A 22695-nucleotide genomic window follows, 5' to 3' on the forward strand; every position below is an offset into this window, starting at 1 on the left:
ACATAAAATCCGTCTTGTAACCGTTAATAGCTCATTGATTTATTGCTGAAATCATAAGATAGTGACATTTTAGGAAAATATAAAACAATTATTGTATTTAAACAATTCAAATTAACATAGGCTTTTTCTCCCTAGTATTTTTATGCGTGTGCACACAAACAAGTCAAACCCACTGTGAAACTGCAGAGTTTAAACAGGCAGACGTTTACGCTAACATAATAGAATGTCACTGTTTATTAACCAAATAGTACTGATGCACTGGTAATAAGTAAAAATAGAAAAGGACAAGCCAAGGAAAGTAGAAAAGCAATTCAATTTTTCCATGTGTGTCACATTTGGAAATACTGAATCCGTGTGAGTACAGCCACTGTCCCAGTTGCGTTCAGCTTTCAGAAGATACTCTTCGCTTCTGTTGGCTCATCTCTTAGTTTTCCTCCTGAGTTCTAATACCGTGAAGTATAAACTCCAATGCAGATAGATGCACAACGAAGCAAAAATAATCATGGGCTTAGAATTCTGGATGTGTGTAATTACAGTTTAATCTTATTATAACACACCCTCAGAAAGACTGAGCTCTTTATATAGGGATGCCGTGTTATAATATGGTCTGAAGTTTGTTGTGTTGCAGTAATGAAAGTGTGTAGTTCAATATATTGATAGATTGACAGATAATCTACTTCTATGCAGATTACTTAATATTTATTAACATTTAAGTAGCATTCTAAAATTAAAAGACTGAAAAAGGGTGGAGTAGTGACACAAGGAAATGTTTGCATACATACTGCTTGCATTAAGAGCAGCAAGAAAAATGATTGTTTTCTCCAAGTCAGCCTGGTGTAAAGGATCATATTAATAGGCCTAACTATTGAGTTATTAGCTATTGCTATTACAAACAGCGTTATGGTTTATAGCAGCCTTTCTAAAAGTCAGTTTAGTCTGGATCTTCCTGAGAAGCCTGGTCTGCTCACAGAGTTTGCTGTCTGTAGTTCAGTTGGTTTAGAAAACAAACAAAAAATGACTTTATTCAGTACTTAAACAATGAAATTATAGTTCATCTGATTATGCCAGAACACTAGTGAGGCTGAAACACTAAATGTGTAATGTTGTTGCAACCATCCTGAATATTTCATTGTAAAATGATCTTTGTGTATCATTGGCATACTACTTGATAGATGTTGAGTGGCTGAATTTGTGAAGTGCTTTTGTGAAGTGCTTTGAGATCCTTGGAGGAGATGTACTAGCATTTTTTTAATGTCCCTTTAGGTCTGACAGACATCAGAATGTGTTTTGTTTTTTCATTGTAAATATTATAGCGGTGCCAGCAATGCAGTATTCACTGCTTTTCATATGCGTGAGAATACTAAACATATGTATTTTTAAAGGAAATTTTAGAAGAATGTGAAACTAGCTTGTAACAATAATTTGTAGGTTTGTGTCCATTGTTTCCAAGAATATGTAAATTGTTACATTATAGAACTCGCTTTGAACCCTGCTACATAATTAGCTGCACTAAACATCAGTATTCAATTTGGAAAATCTGTAGCCAAGTGCTTTATTAGAATTTCGTGGAAAAGGAGAATGTGAACAAAACCATAGCACAAATAATCTGAAATGCAGTTAAAAATAATGAAAACCAAGCACCAGCCACATAAACACACCAGATGAAGACACAGCAAATGAAGATCATAAAAAATAAACTGGAATAAAAACACGTAACGCCAATTCCCAGCTGAAGTAAGTAGGGATATCTGCACCGGGAGTGATGGAAGCCTGGTCATTTGCATTAGCTGAGGGTCTGGTCTGTGAAATTTATTATAAGGCTCATGTTTAGGAGGAAATGACAGTAACAGTAAATGTTTTTTGGTCAACTGGTTGCATAGGGCTCCTGCAGAGATTTGGTGTTCTGACAAATGTCCTCCTGCAAATCCAGTTAAGGTGATTTAAAATAGCCCCTGTGTGCTCCACCCTGCTGTGGGGCTGGCACGCCAGGACGTGGGTCCGTGCTTAAACTGCTGCAGTTCACAGTCCACGTTTTAGGAAGGTCCTGTGCCGCGTGAGTTGGTCTCATACCGTTCACACTGGTGGGTCTGAGGCTGGAGCACACATCCAGCTTTGCTGACTCTCCTGTAAGAGTGGAAAACCTGAGCAGAGAGGCGGGACGTAGCTGGCTGCATCTTGAACTGCTGCAGTTGTATTGGCCGGGGGGGTTTCTTCAAGCAGTCAGTGTGATTGATCATAAAACCCCCAAATACTAGGGAAGTCAAGAGAACAGTTAGTAGAATTACAATTGTTAGAATATGTCACATACTTACCTGTACAAGTCCATGTATTTGCATCTCCTTGCTTTGTCTTTCTAGGCACACCGGCTCTGATACTAGTCTGTTCCCTGGTGTACTGCCGCTGCCTTTTCCAGTGCTCCAAGCCCCAATCACTTTCAAGATCCGGTATGAAACCCACTTGTACTTGCATCTCGGCACCGTTCTTTCTAATATATATAAAACGCAAAGTGCTTGAGCTGTTTGCTCAGCCAAGTCCATCAGCCCATCTGTTTTTGTCTCTTATTGCTCTCACTTTCATGTGTGTCAATTCCCTCATGCATCTTTTTAAAGACATATTCAGCTGTGCAAGAGATCTTCCCTTGCCTCTTTCAAACCTTTCCTTTAAGCACGCACACAGAAAAATACAAATCCTAATTGACTTCATAAAGTACTGCAAAAGAAAACAATGACTTTGACCTAACAGGTTCTTGTATGGGATCTCTGGTCATCTGGTGCTTTGAGAACTTTAGTTTGTGTTTTATCCTCCTGAAAGAGGATGGAAGAGTCTGGTATGTGTCCTAGATGTTGCTGAATATGGTCAAGAGGGGAGCAGACACTATTAGTAATAAAGTTATCGTAAGATCATGTCCAGATTCCGTACAGTCAGCTCATTTTCCTCACGGGGAGTGTCTGGCTTCCCGCGCTGTCAGTCAATCAGCACGCTAACCCTATGGGGAAAGGGTGCTAAGAACATAGCGGAAAATGGAAGAGGGATGAGACATACGGTAACCCAAGGAGCTGTGCCCGCGGCAGGAACACGTTTGTGTGTTGTGTTTACAAAAGGCCGGGCAAGGCATTGTTCGGAAGAAAAGAGGTGTGGGTTCACATGGCGAGGCAAGGAACGGGGGAGGATTGCAGCCTGCTTTCTACATCACCATTTCACATCTCTTTGCCAGGATTATCTGGAAGGTGCCTGGAAAGCTAGCAGAAGGGAGCTGGTTCTCGAGGAGTAGTACCTGCCTGGAGAAGCAACGAGGAGGTCAGTAGTGGGTGCAGCAGAAAGGGCTCGGAGCGGGCTTTGGTTAGCAAAGAATCAAAGACACAGCTAATTACACATCTTCAATAACAGAAAACCTATGGGAGGGTAGGATGGAAAAAGGGAGGAGGCAATAAGAGAAAGATGATGATTAGGGAAAGAGTGAGGGTTGTGAGAGGAGGGAGTCTTAAAAGGGATAGTGAAGAGAGAGGGGTAAGGGGAGAGGAGGAGAGAGCAGTGGATGGGGAAGACGGGAAGGGAGGGAGTCTGGGCACGGGAGAAGATGCCTGAGAAGTGAAGGGGTAAGAGCTGGGGCAGGGGAACGGAGGAGTAACCGGGGGGCAGGGGCGGGTGTCCCCGCCTGTGCAGCCGGTTTGTCGTTGCCCTGCGGCGCGGTGGGGCCCGGAGTAAAACAGCTGGAGTAAGCAAGGGGGCGCTTGGGATGCTCCCTGATTAATAGCAGAGGGTCCGGGCCGTGACCGCAGGCTCGGCATGTGCTGGAGCCGCGCTGCGCTTTCCCAGCCCCCCTGCCAGAATGAGGGGGGTCGGAGGGAGGGAGGGAGGGAGGCAGCGAGCGGGACGGGGCGGTCGGCATCCAGCAGCAAACAAGCGCTCCGGAGCCGCGGCTTCCTGGAAAGCGAGCCCAGCTGGGTGACAGGCGGCGGCGATAAGCGGCGGCTATCGGGGCCCTCCCGGCGGGCCCTGCCGCGCCGCGGCAGCCGTGCGGAGCCGCTCTCCGCGCCCCGCCGCCCCCGGGGCAGGTAGGCAGCGCCTGGCCGCGGAGGAGCGCGGAGCGGGTCCCGCCGGGGACGCCCGGGGGGCGCGGGCTGCCGGCTCCGGCTCCGGGCGGGGAGAGGCGGCGTCCCGCCCCGCTGCGCGCCGGCGGAGCGCCGGCCGCCACCCCCGCCCGGCCCGGCGGCGGGAGGTGCGGGGCAGCGGCGCGTCGGTGAGGCCGCTGCGGGCACCCGGCGGGGAGACGGGCGTGCGAGAGGCGCGGGGCAACGGGCAGGCACCGGCAGCGCGTCGGTAGGTGAGGGCTGCAAGGAACCGGGGGTGCATGTCACCCATGGGGGGGACATATCACCCATGGCGGGGACATATCACCCATGGCGGGGGCATGTCACCCATGGGGGAGGGCATGTCACCATAGGGGGGCATGTCACCCATGGCGGGGACATATCACCCATGGCAGCGGCATGTCACCCATGGGGGAGGGCATGTCACCTACGGGGGGGCATGTCACCATAGGGGGGCATGTCACCCACGGGGGAGGGCATGTCACCCACGGGGGGGACATGTCACCCATGGGGGGGACATATCACCCATGGCGGGGGCATGTCACCCATGGGGGGATGACATGTCACCCGTGGGGGAGGGCATGTCACCCATAGGGGGGGACATGTCACCCATGGGGGGGACATATCACCCATGGCAGGGGCATGTCACCCATAGGGGGGGCATGTCACCCATGAGGGGAACATGTCACCCATGGCAGGGGGCATCTCACCCATGGGGGGGCATGTCACCCATGGCAGAGGGCATGTCACCTATGGGGGGAACATGTCACCCGTGGGGGGGCATCTCACCCATAGGGGGGGTGCATGTCACCCATGGGGGGAGTAGGCTCCTTAGGAGTCTGTGGGCATCTGTAAGTAGGCAAGCTTTGAAGGATGCTGATATTCCTGCAGAGGCAGCACTGGCGCAAAGAGGCGCGGTAGCTTTTTATCCAGGGGTAGAGACATTCACACCAGGAGACACCCAGGAAGCCCCTGGGAGGTGAACGCCTGGCTGGAGCAGGTGGAAAAGTAAGAGGAGCGGGACAATGTTTATGCCATCCTAGAGGGTTTGCGTTTTGGAGGTGTCGTTGTATAAGCTGGTTATATTTTAGTTAACTCTTTTTGTCTGTGCAGAGAGTACATTTTATTTGCTCATAAATACAAATTGAGGCTTTGGGTCACAGCCCAGTTACATTTTGCTTCAGAGAGAGTTTAATTTCCCCTTTTAAAAAGTGTTTTAAATAAGTTGGGCCATATGGAAATTGAGCTGTTCATCAACCAAAAAAACTTGAAGGAATTTGAAAAATAAGGTTACATATTTCTTGAGCCATTTCTTGAGTATTGAACCAGAGTCAGAGTACAGCACCAGTACTCAAAACTCCTGATTCAGTCGTTTCCTTTCTTAGGATCAAGACTTAATCTGTCTCTACCTGTGTTTCCACAGCTGTAAAATGGGAGCTATGCCTATTAATGAGGGGCATTACATATTCTGTTTGGAAAGACCTTAATTAAAAAAGAAAGCAGAGGAAGATCATTTGTAAGGGTAGTAAACAATGCAAAATGTGTCTGAGGGAACATTTCATGTTGAATGGAGAGGCACATCTGAGAAAGATGTGGTGTCTAAGGGAGCATGCATATTAGAAACTTCTCTGTTGTATTCATTTTTTGTGCCGTTGATCACTTACATGCTGCTGCTCTGAATTCTGCAGAGTGGATGACATAAGCAGCACATGTAGTAGTGCACAAAAAAAAAAAGCTGCACAAAACCTGCCAAAATGGGATGGAGCTGTTATTGAATGGCAGGCCAAGCCCACTTTATGCCCCAGGTCTAGAGAGAAACTAGTATGAGATACAACACATGTGATACGGTAGCAAACAACTAGCTTGGTAAAACTTTCCTCTGATTAGAGTCTGGACACTGTTTAGAGGAATTAAAGGGCTTCTCTGAGATGACAGGTCCTGCCTTCCTATCTAGTGCTCGATTCTCGAGTCAGTCAGCGACTGCAGTGAAGCAGTGGTATTTCTGTTAACAGCACGGAGCCAAGAACAGGGAAATATAGGCCAAACAGTGAGTTATGTAATGGTATTCCCTTAAGGGTAGTATAAGGATGAGATGATTTCCTTCTGTCAGGACAAAGAGCAGCCGTACAGTTGCTCTACAGTCTTCACTCTAGCCCTGGGTTCCTTAGGAGCAATCCAGGCAGGGATTTGGGACCCTGTAATAGCAGATCCACCAGTATCACTTTATTCCCTTCCACAGCTAATTCCTTCACAAGTATTCCTTTGCAATATCCTCATAAAGAACCTGAGAAGTGGAATAGAGCCATTATGGCTGGGAAGGGAAACCAGACTCGGTCTATGGGGAGCGGGAAGTTATGATTTTAATGTGTCTTTTTCTCAGGGGTTTGAGGAGTGATAATGTGGAGTTATGGTACACCAGGACAAAACAGAGGTTCTGTGTATAGGAAGTTATACAAGATAAAGCAAGGGAGTGAGAACTGCCTCAGAAGGTTTGTTAATTATGCCATTTGGATGGAATAAATAGAAAGGCTAGATTGGAAGTGAAGGAGATATTTTATGTAAAATAGTAGGTTTAATATTAGTTAAATATACGCGCTCGATCTTAGCCAAAAGGCTGAAAAAAGGGAACAGACAGACTTGAATTATCCAGACTGTTATTGGCCAGAACTGGGTTTTGGAAGGTGATTGGCTGGTGAGAATCCAAAATTATACAGACAGCAAGTCTTGCAAAGGACATCAGCCAGCCTTTAATGACTAGAGGTGCTCAGGGTCCTGGGTTTAATTCTAATCATAAGATGGCACCTCCAATAGTACAAGAGGGACACTCATATTTATGAAATACCAATTTTTATCCACTTGTTTTAAACTTTTCCATTTCTGTTGCCAGTTTATTCTCCCTAAGCACAGATTGCTTTAAACCAGTATGCCTTCAAAGGCAGAATGCCTGAAAGCCATAATTTTTATTCAATTCAACTTTTCAAGGAGAAAACTTGGTTTTCAGCCAATCAATGCGTTTAATCATTAGTAATTTAGAGGATCAGAACACCAAGACGATCTTGCCTTCTTTGTCACTACTACAGAAAATACTGTAAGTGTAGTTAGCAAAGTGATTTATATGTAACTGATCTAGATTTGAATTTAGCTGTTTCAAATTAAATAATAAAATTTGTTTCATGGGGAACTTAAAATGCAATTGTTATTGGAAAAGTAACTGTGTTAGTGATATTTTGTTATTCATCAGATGTGTTCTTTCCATGAATTCATCCCTGATCTGCTTGATGGAGTAGCAAAAATCCACTTTCATTATTTTTTTAACTCTTGCTACTCCAGATTGAGTTAAGTGAATGCAGTAGCCCTTGCAAATTGCTCTGGCCCTTGTATCATGAATTAAGATCACAGTAGAGTTTATATCTTGAGGTGTCAATCTCAGTTGCACTGTAAAATACCTGTAATAACTTGTTTTGGATTATAGTCATATAGCATGACTCTAAGATTTCAGACTGACTTGTCGGGATTATTAGTGATTAAAAAAACTATTCACTTGTTGACTTAGCAAACTGAATGGGGGCTGTAAGCTTTTGTTCTTGTTTTTCTTTCCTTCTTCTTCAACTAAATTGTTCGGACTACAAATTCTGAGAATGCTGGCATGCTCAAGCGGGGATGTCCAAGACTTATATTAAGCATCAATAGGTTCCTATAATTTCAAGTAAGGCCAGTAAAAATATTGGTCCTCAACAGCTCAGAGAGCCATGGGCTGCATGTTACAGTATGGGTAACTAATAGTAGAGGCATCTGAATTTAACAGACCCTTCGGACATTTTGGCCTTAGGTGCTCCTGACATATCTCATCTGTAAAATGGTGATAATACAGTAATGTCTGCATAGAACCGGGGAGATGATAAGAAATCAATATCAATCTTTCTCCGTTACATAGGAAGGGTTATGTTCATGATTAGGGAATGAACCTTGTTCCTCTTAGCCGAATACTTTCCTCACTTTTTTCATATGGTAGGCGCAGTGGTAACAAAGCACTCGTCATTTTGTTTAGAAAAAGCTGGCTCATAGAATGTGTGCTCACCACAAGAGTTTTTTCTAATCATTGTAGAAACATTTTTAAACTTGTAATTTTAAGCTATGTGTAAGTATCGGTAGCTAATATTCTGTGCGCCTATGAAGGCGAAAAGGGTTATCTGATTACATGTATTTGTAGATCTCTCTCTGCCTTCACATTCTTGCAGACCAGAACAAGGACATAACTTTCTTCTTTCAGGATAGTTAATGTTCTGGCCCAGAATTATAGCACCAGATGTGTTGCCACAGAAACAATTTAAAGGGAGAAGGAATTGCAAGCAAATTGTCTTTCTAGTGGAAAATATAAAAGCAGTATTCATGTTTTAGAGCCTCTCATTGGTTTCTATGTGTGTTATATGTGCTCACAGGAGACAGTAAGGGAGAATTTTGCTTTTTTTTTTTGTTTCATACATCTGTTAGCGTTTTAAAATTCTCTATACGGGGTTGAAAATTGAAAAATATTCTATTATGGGCATGAGTTACGTACCTCAGAGACATTTTTTATTAAATCCTGACTCATTTTTACGAACTTTTTCCTTGAAAAGTGTGCAGTGTGCTAGCTGATTTACTTAGTTCCACTTGCAACATGCTTTGGAAAAAAATTCCAGTAATAGTTGTTTCTGCGAAAGTAAGGAAACATTTGACTATATAAAATTATCCCAGATTTTGATGCTGAGAATTAATAGCACATTCTTACTTACTACAATTGACATGCTGATGAAAAGAGGGAATGTATATAGGAAATATTTTTATTTAATCTTGCCTAGGAAGCCTTAAAGCAGACAAAGCCCTTGAGTTTAGCTAGTATTTCTTTTTCTCAGAGTAGTTGCCACAGGATACTTTATTCAACGTATTCTTTTCTCAACTATTATGAAAGTATTTGTCTGAACAAAATGCAACATGAATTACCTTTTCACTTTTTTGACCACAGAAGGGCATATGCATCCTACAGTTTTGCATGATGTTTGGGATAGAATAACAAGAAAAACATCCAGGAAGCCCACAGCCACAGCAGAACAGGTTGGAGCACGTAATAATTGTGTCAGAAACTCTCCAGATGTAGATACATCTAGGATTGGCAAAAAGAGATTTTTCTTGTAGAATTTATGCTGATTTTTGACCAAATTAATTTAAACTAGCAAAAATGTTGATGGAATTGTGTCTGCACTAGGATTTCAGTTTTATCATAGACGTGTCATAAAATACAGCATCTGTAGCTAACATTGATGGGCATTTCTTGTATAAACTTGACTGAACAATCTGGGAAAATTTAAAAAAGCCCAAGATCCACACATAAAGAGACTTGTTTCTGCAGTTCTTTGTCATTTGTGCATTTGGAAGTTCTTTCTCCCTGCAAATTTTAAAGTACTGCTGGCTGGGTACCTGAAGGAAACACGATTACATTTATCTTATCAAAAGCAAGGGTGAAGTTCATGACTCTTTGGAGTGATGGAAAAATTTTACCATAGGCATCTGTATGCATAATGCTACTGTGTGATTTTGGAGGATAATGGACATACAATGTTATGCCAAGAAGCCTTATTCTATTATTTGTTTGTTTGTTTTGTTTATTATTTTGCCTCTGTGATTTTTTTTTTAATCTTTTTTCATCTAGCCATACTTTTAAATGTCCCTCAGTTTGGAAATACATCATTTATTCTCTTTGTTACTCATTTTTTGTACAAATCTGGGATCTTCACTTTTCCATTAAGGAAAATTGTTTGTAACAGAAGAATCAGAATATATCCAGGTATACTAGAGTTAGAAACAGTTACTTATGCTTATGAAAATAGCTCAACCTTATTTTAAGTGTCCTACAAGAGTAATCTTTTGAAATCTATCCGTTTTGGAATTAGATTGCATACCATGTCACACATTTGAGTTTTGGCAGGTTCATAGGCATGTACATCACCAAACAAGATCTGCCGTGAAGATAAGAAATTCATTTCTCTCTTGCATTCCTTATTCAGGCAGAACTCCAATTCTGGGTGTGGAAGGAATGCAGAGCTTGTGTCTGCACAGGTTAGAAATGAACTTTCAGTGTAAAATTTGGATCTGAATCTGCATCCATATTTCGCTAGAAGACCACAGATATTTGAATCCAGGTTTCTGGTTTGGGTGCTCTTTAGGGCTGAATCAGTCCTTATGTTTGCAAACTGATCCAAACGACCCCTTAATTAGTTCACATCCCTTTTGTTTGATCCCATGAGAAGATAGTTTAGTCTTTCTTTAGGTGGTAGAGCTTTCCCAGACAGACACTGTAAACTAGAAATATAGGTACTTGTAATTTTCTTAAAAATGTCCTTTGGGCCTGACATTTCTTGTGCTTGGTTTCAATCCACTGTTGAATAAGACTGGAAAATCTGAATAATGTCAGTTCAGCTGCATTTGAGTTATACAAGTGCATTTTAAAAATATGTACTTTCCACTTACATTTTTTCCATAATTCTCTGCACTTACATAACCTCTGTTTTATTATTTAAATTGCCACAGTCTTGAAGAGGGAAAAATCATTCTCCGACACTGGGACTCAATAGATAAACAAACAGGGAGGCAATTCAAAGACCTCAGTGTGCTTTAAAATCTTAGTGTTTACTGCTTTAGTGTTAGCATGAATAGGTTCATATTTCTACTTGTGCAGACAAAATACAATGTAAATAACCTTCAGTTCATCTATGTGCTGAATTTCTGCAAGTTTTACATTATGTAATTGAAATTTCACAAAAAGAGTTTAGAAGGTTTCTCTGGATTATAAGGAAGGATTTTATTTTATGAGATCTGTAAAGTTAAAATAGTAGGGCCAGGGTTTTCAAAAAGATTTGACATAGAGAGGTATTCCAAATGCATTTGCAGCTGTTTGAGCAATTATTACAATAGAGCGTACATATTGGGTAACCGTGTGTGAAAATGCGGCTAATACTTGATCTATACGGGACGTTCACAGGCTTTTCTAAAGTTTTGAAGATAACTGATTTGTAGCAAGTTAGTTACCTGATTTTTACAATGGAAGATAAAACAAAAGTGCACTTAAAATGGATGGATCATGTCTAAAACTGTATCGGTTTAATTCCGTCAGTAACATCACAGCTTCAGCATCACTATATGTTTGTTGTACAGATGCATATAACCGCTCATTACTGTGTGTCTTTTTTCATGCTTTTAGTACAATAGTATATGCCCAGACTTTATGAAAATCTGTCACTAGGCTTTTGTTATTCATTGTCCGAAATGGAAGCCCACACAGTGATCTTGAAGGTAATGCCACCTTTGAAGAGAGTCCCGCATGTAGAAAGCTGACGGGAAATACTACTTTAATTAACCACAACTCCCACTGAAACAATAGAGCTATCCTTTGTGTAACTCTGCTGAAGTCATTGGATCTTGTTCCTAATTCCACTGAGGCTGAGTTGTGCCCCTCCCTTTTTCTGAAGTGTTCACATGCCAATGTGTTGTGCAACCAACATAATTTGTTAACAAATAAAGAAGAATTTAAATAACCTTAGAAAATCAGTGCAGGCATCCTAGCTGCCTGCAAACAGGCATCAGAAGCACAGAACAAGTAAGTAGCAGTGCGAAGTATCTCAAAATTGCTTGAGCTTGGGTTCTTCACAAACAAAACCACAAGTCTGAGGAGTATGTGCTCTGCAGGAGAAGGCTTTGGATGAGAACATATACTGCCTGTTCTGGTAAGGATCTCCAGTCCAGACATAATTTCTGTGTCTGCCCAGCCTAGCTTGTTTTCTCCAGAGCTGTAGTAATACATGATGAATCTTTCCCCCATATGTGTATGAATTTGACTGCTTTTAGTTTCATTTAAAGCAATAAGCAAGTATACTTTGACCTGTAATTGTCAGATTATCTTTACAGTACAGTAAAACTGTAGCTTATTGTAAAATATCACTCTTGAGTAAGCCAAGTCATATGGAGCAAAACACCATTTTTCTGTTATAACATTGAATGCACTGTGTGCCATTGCTGCTGTAACTGTGTCAGGATCTGGATTTAATTCTAGATCTGGATTAGTATGTTGTTGGAATCACTTGTCAACATGTATATTTTGTATCTCAATGGCCATTTCTGAATTTTGAAGATCACCCAAGAGTGATTTTCTGCCAGTAAGTTCTCTGGACTGTACAATCTCGATGATAATTTTGTAGAGGATCACAAGTGTGAGTTCATAAGATCAATGATCCATGCACTGATGGTTGGCGGGTCATATTGCAAGGGTGGGAAAACTGCCAGGGGACACAGAACATCAGCGGGACGTACTGTTCTATCTACTGCCTCTCCAGCCAGGCATGGTTCCTCATTAGTGTGGAGGCGTATCACTGTTGTGCTTTTAGCAGCTTTCAGCATTCCAGACACTGCTGCCATCATCTCGGGCTCATCTGGCAAGATGTGTGATGAGTGTGTCTTTCACAAATCGTGCCTGTCTGATGCCAAAAAAGCAGATCAGTGCACACATAGTGCCTTTGATATCACTGGAGTCATTGCAATACTGTGATATTTAACTGATTTGCCTATGTGTTGTCCTGAAATCTAAAGTTCTTTGCTGGTGATCTCATCCATCACCAAGACTCTTTAAATTATCAATCAAGCAACAGCTATGTGAATACGGACTGTGCGTTTGGCCATCCAGTTTTGTGTGAGATCTCTCTGCAGCTCTAATAGCTATAACTTAATGCAAACCTGACTGTCATTTCCCTACGTACCACATTCTGAAGGTGACTGTTGTTTGTCCTTGTTCTATTAGGACAATAGGAACTGATGAACTAAGGATCGGTATTGTACAGTGAGCTGATTGATACCTTGAGTCTTTTCCTCATTGGTCTTGGGTAAAAGCTCTTCATACTCTTGAGTCAGTGTGTGTGTTAGCATTACAATTCACTCCTTCCATGTTGAAAGGCAACTAAGAGAACTTTCTTACAGGGGGCCCAGTTTTGTGAAGTGACACGATCCTATTCTTCAAGAGTGGTCTCAATTATAATCGCCTCATAGGTAAGTAAGAGAGTCTGTGTAACATAGACTAAGTCAATTTACATCACAAAAATAAATCTTGTTTTATGAGGCATGAAGGACTTACACACAGATTTTTTTATAAACTGAGAATTGTAGTTGTTCTACACTTGCCATGTAGTCATACTAAGCTTTGTTCTGTGCTTAAATGTAGTACCGCTATAATTTTGTCTCGGTTGAGGATTTTTTTAATGATATAGCCGTATGATATTAAAAGCTTCTGCAGCTATATGGTTATGGCAGTGTTGTATGCTAATACAATTTTTTTTTTCCCTGATGCTTTATAGCAGCACATCTGTACTAGCAAAGTCCTTGTAGTATCTAAAGACACAACAAGTAATAAGCCCCTCTCTACAGCTGCCAAATCCCTGTCTATATTACCCATTCCTGCCCTCAGCTAAATTGGGTAAGGACTGTGAAAAATGGCTTCGTTTACCAGCATGGCTGAATTAGCAAAAGACACAAGTATAGAAGCAGTTAGAGCGCACAGTGAAATTGTGCATGTGTTAGTATAATTGTTTTAAGTCTGAGGGATAGTTTTAACTATGCTGGCAGAAAGCACGGGCCTGCTGAGTTGCTCCATTCATTCTAGGAGAACTTTTGTAGTAAATAATACCAATATTCTGATAGCAGTGAGGTGCTGGTAGGATAGATATGCAGAAGGTGTTCACATCAGAGGATTTTTTTACATTACCTGCAGACTACTAATACCTTTCAAAACTATACTAGATGTATTAAAACAACAAAGCTTTCTTGTGTAACTGTGTAGATCTGTTACAAAGTTTCTGGAATAGCTGTGAGCACTAAGAGGAATGTTAAAAAATGAAACCTGTAAAGATTTAGCTATGCTGGCAAAATACTCACATAGAATAATCTTTTTTGCCAGGATTGCCTGTGTCTTTTTGGGAGAGAGGTAGAAACAAACTGTCAGAAGACCTCAGTTATCTCTTCTGGTGGAGTTTTGTTGTTGTACTTACACATAGATGCTGAGTAAACCAGTCCAAGGTCTAAGAAAAACTCCTCGTGATGCTGAAAAATACGTAACACTAAGCAGATGTGACTGCTAGTTGCAGTAAAAGCTTTGAGTCCTCAGGGAACAAATAATTGTTTTCACAGTCTTTGAAGAAGTTTGAGACAGAGAGCTGATGGATTTTTTTTGTGCACAAAACTGAAACGCATTTTCATGAGTGACTCTGGCTGTGTTTGTTGATGATATTCATAACATTTCAAGGGACCTTAAAATGAGATTAGCTTTTGCCCTAAATGTTGAGGTGGTTTGATCTCAACTGGTCCTTCTACTGAGCAACTTCTGCTTAGCACTTGGAGTTATGTCTGCTTCCCCCCCCCCCCCCCCCCCCAGTGAGTAGCTCTCTTGTGCTTGGGCTGGGTGATGTACAAGAGCCTGACATTTCCAGGAATTTATTATCTCTGGCAGAAGCCTTGTTAATGTCAGTTATTGATAAGTGAGAAAGTAAACGTGTGACTGATTAGGCAGTGCACTTTCAATGGCTTACCACTAGTCTGATTTCATGTCACAGCACACAGTGGTCCTCCAAAGAAAAATTCTTCTACCACTAATTAATTTTTAAAATTATTTTTACTGTATAATTTTGGTTATAACTTACCTACTTCTTGCTCCTTTCTAATGTAGAAATTCTTTTTCTTGTTTACAAATTTCACTCACATTAGAGATATAATTTTCTAGGTTTGCTAGAAATACTTCTGATTTAAGAAATAAGTGTGGCAACTGTATTAACCTTTAATGAATATCAAAAGGGAGTTTTCACATGCCTAAAGAAATACTTTCTATTTGCTGACTGTGAAATATTTGAATTACATGGCAGTAACAAAAACACAGGACTGAAGAAAGGAAGTTTATAAAGGCCACGGCAGATCTGCAATCAGTTATTCTGATGGAAGGCATCACCACTGTCCTTTAGAGATGTGTTGTCAGAACTGTTTATGTGAGCTCTCCCTACCCAACTGCCAGGAAAATAACTGCTTTAGAAAAAACACTCGAAACAGTAGTCTTTGCTAAGCTATCTTTTTTAGGCTGAGATAGGTTTAAGGGGCACTCCATGGAGTAATGATCATTGTAGATTTTGTAGTCTTTCCTGGGCAAACTATGTCCAGAAGTCAGTACACAAGTTTGACTCTTCTGATTTTATAATTTTCAAAAGAGTATTGCTGTAATTCTGTTTAGGCTTGAAATAATCCAAGGCTGTCTTCTAGGCAGAACCAGACTGACAACACTTGAATATCTGGCTTAAAAGTAAATGTAGTCTGGTTTAGACTGCATTTTGCTTAACTGCTCACTTCACCATATGTATCCTAATATACATTAGTCTTTCAGCTGTTTCCAAAGCCATCTCCTTTTGAATGTTTAATATTTAAGAACCAATTAGTTCTGTTTTGTTTTGTTTGGACAGTTTGCAATTAAGCATTCTTTCAAGTGGGCTTTATTTAGCTAATTCCATCACAAAAATAAGCTCTAAGGGAATGAAGAGAAGTTCAAGCTAGCCAATGTTTATTTTTATTATTAATAATTTATATTATGGTAGTCCCCGGGGGAACTAGGGCCCCACTAAACCCAGTTTCCTCTGCATGTAATGACTGTGTCTCACAAAGCCTTATACAGCAGAAGATTCTTTTTTGCTGCTGTGGCTTAGTGCAAGCGGCCTGCTCTATACTGCAAGGGAGCATGCTGATGAAGAGCATATAAAGACAAATCAAGAATAATATTTTAAAGAAGTTTAAGCTAGGAACTAGAGGGAAAACCTGATGCGTCTTATCTATAGAAAGCCATCACTAATGCATTTTTCCAGTGTGAGCAACAATCATGACTACAAAGGTCTTGTTCATCCTCTCTCTGAAGTTAATGGCAATGCTTCCAGTGACTTTGGTGGGAGCAAGACTGGGAAGAGAAGTGATGGTCCTAAAAACCTTACCTATTTCTGAACTAGCAGCAGAAGACACTTTACATTTTAAGAACACACTGATGGGCAAAGTTAGTTTAAAAAATGTTCGTGTTTAGTCAGATTTCTATCAGAAGTTTCGGTTTTCACAGCATCTGATCCTAAATAATTGGTCTACTTTATGTTTCATAGAAGTCTTGAAAGAAGTGATTTAGAGTCCTTTCACACCTGCTAAATGCAAAGGAGACACAGAGCCAAATCCTGGACTTCTGTAAACAGATTGATTTGAATAGAGTTATGGCAGTTCATATAAACTGAGGATCTGGCCTGCTTATTATGGGATACTTGGGTGAGTTAAGTGGATAGAACTGACACTGGGATGAACAGGGCGGCGAAGTGGAAGTGCCTTGAAGTTAGTGCAAATTTTCATCATCAGTGGAACTACCATCCTTCTCCCTTCACCTTGTGCGGCAGCACCAGTCTTTTCTGTACTCTTTCCATAATTCCAAATTCAAAATCTAGACAGAATTTTTCCTGACCTATCTGTTCCATATTCCCGTCCTCATTAGTTCAGTTTAAAGGGGGTAAAACATCTGTTTTCAAGTACAGCTGTGTGGTTAGTATGTAGGCCTTTTTTTTTTCCATACAAAAATCACTAAATCTAGCCATTTAAGGCACAGATTTTATAGGAGCTAGAGTTGGGCTGTGCAAAGTTCACCTCATTAAAAACAAACCCAAACCAAATAAAAGCAGAGAATAACAGCGTAAAAAATGTGGGCCATGAATGTTAGAGCATATGTATTAAGAACTGGTAAGAAATGAAGGGGAAAGTACAGATATATCCATATATACGCAAAGGTTCTTGTGTTTTTCCCACAAGTAAAGTTTACATGCTTGTGGAGTGTCTACAGAAAGGGAACGTTAGTACAGAACACAGTGTTAGGATTGCTATGACAGCTACCCTAATTTGTTAGAAAATATAATAAGTTCAAGCCTGTGTTAGAAGATACTGAGTAAATTCAGCCTAGATAAAATGTTCAAACACACCAAATGATTTTTTGACGCTTTGGCTGTTAGCTGGCCAACGAGACACATTCTAAATTGTCTTGATTTTGATATCTCTTCCTAAAAAATACACCCTTTTTCATTGTCTTAAGATAGGTACCGAGATTTACTCATCAGTAGGGGAAATACGGACTTTGATAAAAACTAAGTCTATGTCTAATTAGCATTAAAGAAAATATTTTGCTTTAAAGCACAAACCTTTTCTCTCTCTTATTTACCTCCTACATGACATTTTGTATACTTTTCTCTTTTTCCAGTGTTCTTTGGGATACTGATCCTAACTTAGCAACTTCATTGTTTCTGTGTCACAAGATTGTCTTGGTAACACTTACAGGAATAAAACATGGTTGCCATAGGAAGTTGACTTAATGGTTTACTTCTTAATAAAGGGACAATTTTCTTGATCAGACAGCTAAATAACAGATAGTTTCTCCCACTTCAGAAGCATGCCCCAGGACACATACCAGCATGTTGTGATTCACAGACTTCAGTGTTTGAAGATATCAAAATACATCCCACATACTGTTGAACATCAAATTTCACTATTACTGGAAGTTTGTCATCTGTTTTGGTTAATATATCCTTCTCAGTGTAATGATCAAAACATATATCCATCCATCATGGTGGTTTCTATTGAAGCTTAGACTTGGGACTTTCCACAACCCTAAGGCTGAGATGAAGGCCTTTCCTTACTTCATAATTGACCTGGAGATAGGCGTTTGGGAGGCTCCTGCATTAGCTGATGGATGGAGACAAGATCACACCTGATAAGTCTCTCTGTAACATACATTCAGGCATAGATGGGGGAAAACAGGGAGAATGAGAGATGTATTACAGAAGAATGTTCCTTGGGGTTCCTAATTAAGAAGGAGGAAACTCTCAAGGACAGAATTGGTAGGATTCAGTGCCTTGCTGCTAGGCAAATTTTCCTTTGTCAGAAATGGAAGAGCCTGTTCATCACTTGTAAATTGCTCTCCCTCAGCGCCATCTGCTTCTTCTCTTGTTAGGAATTTGTTTTTAAGTATTCATTATAATGTAGCTAACTGCAGACTCAAACTCCGCCAAAGTTGAAAAAGCTGCAAGTCAGGCTAGCGTGTGGAGCCTGCCACATTCCTGAATCTCTGATTCAGGCTTGCAAGTTTGTCATCAAGTTTGAAATTGAAACCAGAGGAGCTAGCGGCAAGCCCTGTGCTCATAAATCAGCTGATAATGGGTGAATTGTTCTGTGCCTTCCCCTGAAGAGGAAAGCAAAACTCAGTGCAAAAGTACTCACAGCAACTAGAATTGCTATGATCTAGGCAAGCATGGAGAAACTACGTGTGGCTATATGAATATGCCACGTACTGGCAAAGGAAGTAAATGGGGATTTTGGTTATATGCAATCACTGATTCTTTTCTTATTACGACATTACCAAAAAGTTACAGTGGGATTTACAGCCAACCTTGTTTCCAAGTAACAAATTTCCATAAAAGAAATAGGCACAATACATCAGTGTGTGCTCTGTGACAAGGTCTCCTTTGTGCTTCATTTGTTCGATATCTGCTGCCACTAGAGGGAGGTACAAAATTGACCACAAAATTATGTCTTGAAAAATAGTTTCCAGGTCATTAACTAAGTACGGGCCAACATTTGCTGCCGGGATTCTACTGGAAATCTGGAATAAATGACTGATTAATTTCCTCTGGATGTGCACCAGTGTCACTGAGAATAGAATTTGGATCTGTATGCTTAGATGAAAACTAATTCGAAATACAGTAACATTATGAATCGCAGCCTTGAAAAGCAGGTCATCTTGGACTTGAAAGTTGAGTCCTGTGTTCAAAGAACTACGCTAGAAATGGTTACATCAGAGACACTACCTCCAGCACAGGAGAAGCTGTCTGAGGGGACTGCTTATGACTTTTAAATTTATTGCTGCATAGGAAACCTGGACTCGAGAACTTCATTTCCAGAAGCTGGCATAAAGCTGTAGAAGGGCCTAATGACTAAAGCAATAACTTGGATCAAAGCCGTTTTATCTGATTTTCTTTTTACAGCTTGAATATGGCTAGGAGGAAAGTATGTCAGATATGTACTATTTAAATATATATTTAAGAGTTGAATCTGCCTAGATAAAATTTTCAAAAATACCCAAATGAGTTACACACTGAAGCCCCATCTTTCTAAATAATGTGAGCTATGAATGTAATTCTTATTAAAAATCAATGGAGCTAACTCTTAAGAGCCTAAATTACTTTTGAGAATGGGATTATATTCCTAAATAATTTGAGATTTTGAGAATACAACCCGACAGATACAAGTTTGGTACAAAGTAAAGGGCCCGTCTAATAATCTGAGTTAAACAGGTTTAGGCCAAGAAGTTCTATGGAACACATGTGCAGGTTTGTAGAGAAGCAAAATCTTCTGCTTGCAGCAAAATTGCTATGTAATTGCTCACATCATTGCTCAGTCTTAAAACAGGAGAAATGTCTGGTGAATATGAGTGGAAGAATGGTTGTTCATGGCTCTGTACAGCTATATCCAGTGGCCTTTACAGCACTGTAGCTAAACATGCCTCTTCGGTAAAGGATGGTTTCCTGCACGGATTGCATTTTTCTGCAAAGAAGGCTGAACAAGTTCAGCTGTCTACATTGTTTTATTCCCATTGTAGGAACCAGGGAGGAAAAAGAGATGAGTAGGGGTGAGACAGGAGAGCAGGAAAAGTGTAAGGGAGAAAAAAAATTTACCTCTTAGTGCTTCATGGGCGGATGATAAAAGTACTAAGGGGAAAATTTTCAAAAGCTCATCACAGGCAACTATTTGTCTCCATTACCTCCATTTTTGCAAATCTGTTTTACCATATAAATGTGATTGATAAACAAAATACCAAACATACACTTTCCATATCTGTAATTGCAGTGGCTCTTCCCCTCTCTGTGTGGTGGACTAGTTACAGGTTATATGTGTTGGTGCAAGACACCAGTTCTGAATAGATGATATGCACAAGTCAGAATTCCTGTGTTACAGTGAATTACATATAACCTTTTCAAATTCTGCTGTGAATCCTTGTGCTCTGAATCCTTTCCACAGAAAGGATTTATCTGAAGAAGGGATCCCTATTCGAGTGTAATGCTGTGTTAAAATAGCTATATTGAGATGTAGCATCAAGGGCACTTTCTGTCTCCCTAATTCAAATGACTTTTCATCTCTAGAAAAATGACCAGAGAAATTTTTCTTAGTTCTGCCAATAACACTATAAATAGAATGTTTGTCTAACAATTGAACAAAAATGCTTAAAAGTTAAGGGGTTTTAATCATAAATCTGGAATGTTTATCTAGCAAAGTAGACATTGCTACTGAGGTCAATGGTTTTTCTAAAGAATGCTCGAGAGCAAAGATTAAATATAGCGTGTATTTTCCCAGTGGATTCAACACTGTGCTGTACACAAGATGGTCACTTCATTCTTTCCTCAGGCAGCCTTCATTACATCTACCTTTAGAGTAATTAGGGCTGAGTCATGATGTTATCACATCTCAGGAGTTTCATTAATTTTAATGGTCTGGATTCTTTAGATGTCCAACGCTGCAAAGTAAGTGCCAAGGTCTAGAAATTTCCAGCCTGTCCCAGGGTACATTGAAATCACAAAAAGCTTCAGTGGTTCAGGCCCAGATCAGCCCTAAGACTTTGTTCAAAAAGTTTGACAGTGTTGTAATACATTGTGGCAATCTGATTTTTTTTCTTTATCAGTGTCATGAAAGACTCAAATGCCATTGTCTGCCACAAATGTTTTGCAATGGATACCACCCATCGTAAGCATCCAGAAGTGTTAGTTAATTCCATTGTTCCTGAGTTTTGAAATAAATGAGAGGAAGAAAAATAATTGTGATTACATCAATGTGATGGTAGACAAATGCAGTCTAGTTTGTAAAATTGCTCTTAAATTTGACTTATGCTAGAAATTTTCTGCTGTAATAATGTTAGGGTTGTCTTTTCACCTATTAAGTGTTTGCAATATGTATTTCTGTCAGCTAAAGCCCTAATACAGATGCAATTATAGCAGGAAAACAGTTATTGTGGTGGAGTTCATAATAAATTCACGGCAGTGGAATGAGTAACTTTGCACCTTTGTCTGAAGGGTTTTTTGAACAGCAGATGATTAGTTGGAATCGCAGATAATTTCTAGAGTAAGTCCAGAGAATGTCTCTCAACTCCCTAAATGTTCATCTACTTAATCACTACTGATTTTGGTCACGTACAGTGAAAATTGAGTTTCAGTAGAGATGCTATGGAACCAATACACATAAATGACAAATTTGTTTGGCTGTCATGGAGCTGAAGTGAATTTTATAAAACCATGCTCTAAAAAGACATAGATTCTATGTGGCAACCCTACAATAAAATCTATGTACTATCCTATGCAAAAATCCACTTACTAAGAGGATTCTCCATACAGGCACAAATATAAGCCACATATTTTAGGGTCAAGGCTGCAGTCCCTCCGATAAAACGTTGAGCTCAGCTGATACTGAGAAAAGGATTATGTTGTGATAATACAAAATGAAATCAACTCTGATCGGTTTCCACAACTAGAAGATAGAATGGCTCTATTGTCCTTCCCAGTAAAGCTAATGTAATAGTTAAAAATAAAATTATGTGTAAAAATAACAACAATAATCTAAAAATGTAAGAAGAAAGTTACCATCAAGCGGTGTAAGACAAATTCTCATGATCACATAATGTATCCAGAATCACAAACACGATCCTAAGACATTGAAGTGGTTGACATTTGACAGTTTGTGTTCGGTCATTGCATTTATGCCATTTGTGCATTTATTGCCAGTGAACAGCGGGTACTGACATACTAGTGAGATATATACCCACTTGCTATCAACTCGACGTGTGTGTCCACAGTTAGCTGAAGGAAAGAGGAGTCTGGCACAGTTTTTGCAGACACACAACTAGAAGCAAGTGTGTGTCTCTTAGCCAACTGGTCATTCACAATTGGAACACTATAAATTTTAAGGAAACACGAATACCTTACTCTAGCAGTAGTTCACCAAGTTCAAGTGAACCTCTTGGAGATATTAAAAAAAAAACATGGCGACTAATTTAAAGTACAAAACACAAGCAGAAATATTTTGCAAGAAGTCAGTGAGTCATATTTTCCTCATAAAACTGTTGAAACCATTGTGCCCAGAAACAATTAAATATGTGACTGGGGCTGGAAAAGTTTAGCCATAAACGCAAACAGACACCAGCTTTTTGTTTGTAGAGGATGAAGGTCATTTGGCTTGAGGAATATCCTAATGCTAACAGAGATGAAGCAGAACATGGATTTGAATGTACTCACTGCCGCATAGAAGCTCAAATGTTTGGCCTTACATGCCTGGATACTTGGTAACACTGAAGGTTAAATGCTAATTAATAGTCACTTAAGGCAAATCATTGGCACATCATCGAAATAGGGACAAACAAACATACTCTAATTTGAAAAAAATACTGCTTTGATTTATATTAAAAATACATTTCTGAGATGTGAACTCTCAGTCTTACAAA

General features: G+C 40.2%; 1 protein-coding gene across 13 annotated transcripts in view; it reads left to right on the top strand.

The window, feature by feature from the left end:
* Positions 1-3935: 3935 nt before the first annotated feature.
* Positions 3936-22695, top strand: part of RIPOR3 (RIPOR family member 3) — a 54564-nt gene continuing 35804 nt past the window's right edge. For 3 of the 13 annotated variants that reach the window (XM_082326255.1, XM_082326241.1, XM_082326257.1), the window contains exons 1-2: positions 4167-4320; positions 13092-13160. The gene's annotated coding sequence lies outside the window, so the exon portion shown is untranslated. Of the gene's footprint in view, positions 4056-4166; positions 4325-13091; positions 13161-16285; positions 16443-22695 lie in introns of those variants that run through there. The other 10 variants (XM_082326242.1, XM_082326250.1, XM_082326244.1 and 7 more) reach the window with 7 other exon arrangements.

Source organism: Platalea leucorodia (assembly GCF_965183815.1).
Source record: "Platalea leucorodia genome assembly, chromosome: 13".
Lineage (NCBI taxonomy): Eukaryota > Metazoa > Chordata > Aves > Pelecaniformes > Threskiornithidae > Platalea > Platalea leucorodia.